At 44.3% G+C, this 4,682-nt stretch overlaps 1 pseudogene; it reads right to left on the bottom strand.

The window, feature by feature from the left end:
- Positions 1–2,153: 2,153 nt before the first annotated feature.
- Positions 2,154–2,876, bottom strand: LOC108392933 (Golgi reassembly-stacking protein 2 pseudogene; annotated as a pseudogene).
- Between the last annotated feature and the right edge of the window lie 1,806 nt (positions 2,877–4,682).

Raw genomic sequence — 4,682 nt, 5'->3', positions numbered from 1 at the left:
GTTTCATTGCATTAAGTATATCATGCCATTCTCTTCTGGCCTGTAGGGTTTCTGTTGAGAAGTCTGATGTTAGCCTGATTGGTTTTCCTTTATAGGTGACCTTTTTCTCTCTAGCTGCCTTTAAAACTCTTTCCTTGTCCTTGATCCTTGCCATTTTAATTATTATGTGTCTTGGTGTTGTCCTCCTTGGATCCTTTCTGTTGGGGGTTCTGTATAATTCCATGGTCTGTTCGATTATTTCCTCCCCCAGTTTGGGGAAGTTTTCAGCAATTATTTCTTCAAAGACACTTTCTATCCCTTTTCCTCTTTCTTCCTCTTCTGGTATCCCTATAATACGAATGTTTTTCCTTTTGTATTGGTCACATATTTCTCTTAGTGTTGTTTCATTCCTGGAGATCCTTTTATCTCTCTCTATGTCAGCTTCTATACGTTCCTGTTCTCTGGCTTCTATTCCTTCAATGGCCTCTTGCATCTTATCCATTCTGCTTATAAATCCTTCCAGGGATTGTTTCACTTCTGTGATCTCTTTCCTGACATCTGTGATCTCCTTCTGGACTTCATCCTACTGCTCTTGCATTTTTCTCTGCATCTCATCCCACTGCTCTTGCATTTTTCTCTGCATCTCATCCCATTGCTCTTGCATTTTTTTCTGCATCTCTGTCAGCATGTTCATGATTTTTATTTTGAATTCTTTTTCAGGAGGACTAGTTAGGTCTGTCTCCTTCTCAGGTGTTGTCTCTGTGATCTTTGTCTGCCTGTAGTTTTGCCTTTTCATGGTGATAGAGATAGTTTGCAGAGCTGGTACAAGTGACTGCTGGAAGAGCTTCCCTTCTTGTTGGTTTGTAGCCTTTTCCTGGGAGAATAGCAACCTCTAGTTGCTTGTGCTGGGCAGCTGTGCGCAGACAGGGCTTCTGCTTCCTGCCCAGTTGCTTTGGGGTTTATCTCCGCTGTTGCTGTGGGCTTGGCCTGGCTGGGGCTGTTCCTCCAAAATGGTGGAGCCCCGTTGGAGGGGGAGCGGCCAGGAGGCTATTTATCTCCATAAGGGGCCTCTGTGCTCCCTGCTGCCCAGGGGGTTAGAGTGCCCAGAGATCTCCAGATTCCCTGCCTCTGGTCTAAGTGACCTGTCCTGCCCCTTTAAGACTTCCAAAAAGCACTCTCCAAACCAAAACAACAACAGCAACAATGAGAGAGGGAACAGAAAGAATGGAAAAAAAAAAAGGAAAAAACAAGAGATTTTTTTTTTTTTTTTGTCCTCAGGTGCCGGTCCCAGGCACCCGCTCACTGGTCCTGCTGCCCTGTCTCCCTAGCACCAGGGTCCCTGTCCTTTCAAGGCTTCCAAAAAGCACCCACCCACCGGTCCCGCAGGGAAGGAACGCTCGATATTCTTTGTCCTCAGGCACTGGTCCCAGGCACCCGCTCACCAGTCCCGCCGCCCTGCCTCCCTAGCACCGGGGTCCCTGTCCCTTTTAGGCTTCCAAAAAGCACTCACAGAAAAGAGAAAAAAAAAAGGGGAAAAACGCGCGATTTCCTCTGTCCTCAAGTGCCGGTCTCAGGCACCCGCCCACCGGTCCCACAGGGAAAAACGTGGGATATTCTTTGTCCTCAGGCGCCGGTCCCAGCCACCCGCTCACCAGTCCCGCCACCCTGCCTCCCTAGCACTGGGGTCCCCGTCCCTTCAAGGCTTCCAAAAAGCGCTCGCCAAAAAGAGAAAAAAAAAAAAAAAGGGGAAAAACGCGCGACCTCCTCCGTCCTCAGGCACCGGTCTCAGGCACCGGCCCGCCGGTCCCGCAGGGAGAAACGCGGGGTGTTCTTTGTCCTCCAGCGCCATTCCCAGGCACCTGCTCTCCGGTCCTGCCACCCTACCTCTCCAGCAACGGGGGCCCGTCCCTCTAAGGCTTCCAAAAAGCGCTCGCCAAAAAAAAAAAAAAAAAACCTCTCCGGTTTCTCTCCACCCACCGGGAGCCGGGGGGAGGGGCGCTCGGGTCCCGCCGGGCAGGGGCTTGTATCTTACCCCCTTCGCAAGGCGCTGGTTCCTTGCAGGTGTGGATGTGGTCTGGATGTTGTCCTGTGTCCTGTGGTCTCTATTTTAGGAAGATTTTTCTTTGTTATATTTTCATAGCTCTATGTGTTTTTGGGAGGAGATTTCCACTGCTCTACTCACACCGCCATCCTGTAAACACATCTTTAAAAGGAGTAATAGGTGTACCAGTCATTTGTCCTGAAAGAGAAATTTTCTTTCCTACTTCAAATGGGCGTGTAGGTATTTGATGCAAATAACCATATCCAATGCCACATCCTAGGCTGCCTGCTCTGCCCCATGCAGAATTTGGTGTAATAATCACTTCTCGACAATTATCAGTGTCCATATTATACACATAAAGTTTCAATGGTTTTGCTTCATGTGTTTCAGTAAGGCTGAACAGATCTTCAGACTCATTCATGACTGTATCTGCTCCAATGATATAATCACTATGAGGTCAAAAACTTGCCAGCGCTGTGGGAGAATTTGATTCCACTTCCAGCACATGCCAAACGTTTTCATTTGCCCCATCAAAGCTGAAGAAACGAATGCTCACTCCCAACAAGCCCTGGCCACCCCACATGCTGCTTGGTGTGACTAAGGTCGCTCACAGCCCCAGGGTTTTACTACTGTAGACAAGTATTTTTACAGGCTTTTCAACATTTGCTTTCAGTAGATCCTTAAGAGGGTCATTGTCTTTATTTAATCTCAAACCATTAATAGAAACAATTAAGTCAAAGAATGGCTCCAGTCCAGCTCAATGTCCTGGAGAATTTTCTTGTACCCGCAGGACGTGGTAGCCCTCGGTGCCCCTGCCTGGGGTCTTGGCGCTCGGGGAGGAGCCCGTGGCGGCAGGCAGTCAGTGTGGGTCCGCGCTGCTCCCCGCACCCGCACACCGCCAGCTCCTCTCCTCCGTGATAGTTCCGTTATTTTTACAACTAGACTTCCCAAGTCAGAATACTAATGTTTTTCCTCATCTGTAAAAATCCTCAAAGAACCAATTTGTCAAATTACTATAGCATTTGCCTTGTGCATTCAACTAAGAAAAATTGAATGGTAACTCACATGTGGGAGAGCATGATGGCTGTCCAATTATCCTTTCTTTTTTAAAAGGAGAAATAGTGAAAATCGTTTCCATTATGATGAAGAAATGGGAGCTATAAAATCCCAGGCATCCTGTGGATTTCATGAAGTAAAAAAGAGAAATGACAAAAACAGCAACAAAAATCTGAGACTTCAGAAAGTTTCTGGCCCACTCTCAATAAGAGAAAAATTGCCCCTTGGAAGCAGCAATGTCAGATTTAACAATATAGGACAACCAGTCCTATATTTGAACTCCAGGTAAAAAATAAATACATTTAGTCCCAAATATTGCATAGGACATACTTATACTAAAAAAAATACCCATTATGTATTTCTACTTAAATTTAACTGGGCATGTATTTTATCTGGCAATGATCTTTGGAGGGAAATTGGCAGGTCACACACTCTTGGGCTATGGCCCCCTCTTAATTCTCTGTGCCTACTGAGAAAGTTCCATGGAATAAACACATGGTCTCAAGAAGGAATACTTTATAGCAATCAGAAAAAATAGGATACCTGCTTGTCAACCAGATCAGCACTCCCATCACAGGCTACCAATAGGGTGATAGGAAAGTCCTCCCATCCATCCTCCTTTCCACTGTGAAAATTCACCATGTAAACCGTGTGTTGTTTTATGCCACAGCTGAGTTCCTGAATGGAGTACAAATTAAACCACGTTTTAACTGGAATAGAACATTTTTATTTAAAACAGTCCTTAAAATAAACACACACACAAATACACAAACACAAATACACACAAAATCCCACCCTCTCTTACCACAAAAGACTACTCTCTCATTAAAACTATATTGCTTTTCCATCAGAGTTTTAGAAACTGGTAAATACATATATAAAAAATATATATGTATATATCTTAATCACAGCGTGGCACAAAAAAAAACCCACAAATATTTTTAACTGTTTTCAATGAAAAAAATCTACATTCCCTCCTCACAGCTCACTTCCACTAAGCATTCAAACACCACCTGCTTCTGCTTAAGCAAAGAGCTACCCAATTTTACCCCCAAACTGGGTTCAATTTAGTTATGACTTTTGTTTTAACCCACACCACTTGGTGATTAAGGCAACAACAGAAACCAAAAGAACCAGAAGCTGACATGAAGTTTTGTTTCAAACAATTTGAGATGTATCTTCACATATTCATTGTCCCCACAATACTGCCAACTGTGATATTAAAGACTGTGTAGAGAAAATGTCCCTGTTATGACCATTTATAGATAAGTTAATGCCATGCCTTTACTTTAGAAACTTGAAGGAAATACCTTGAGACTTTAAATCAGAGTCTGGTTCTTCCTGATTACTTACAAATTGCATCAAAACCATCTAAAATTCCATGGCAAAGACACAGTGGAAACGGCCTTATGCAGGCAGCTGGTTAATGCTCATGGATTATTCATGAAGTACCACCATTCCAACCAGTCTAAAGGAAACAACAGGACAAAAGACTCAGCAACCAGCTCAACTAACTGAAAATCTGATCATGTAAGGTTAGTGTAGTCATCAGGACTAAAGATCTCATCAGATCTGATTTCCAATGAGTTTCAGCTGAATCTGAGCA

Source organism: Manis javanica, chromosome 2, assembly GCF_040802235.1.
Source record: "Manis javanica isolate MJ-LG chromosome 2, MJ_LKY, whole genome shotgun sequence".
Classification (NCBI taxonomy): Eukaryota; Metazoa; Chordata; class Mammalia; order Pholidota; family Manidae; genus Manis; species Manis javanica.
The sequence above is the reverse complement of the archived record's forward strand: the minus strand, read 5'-3'. Positions and strand labels throughout refer to the sequence as shown.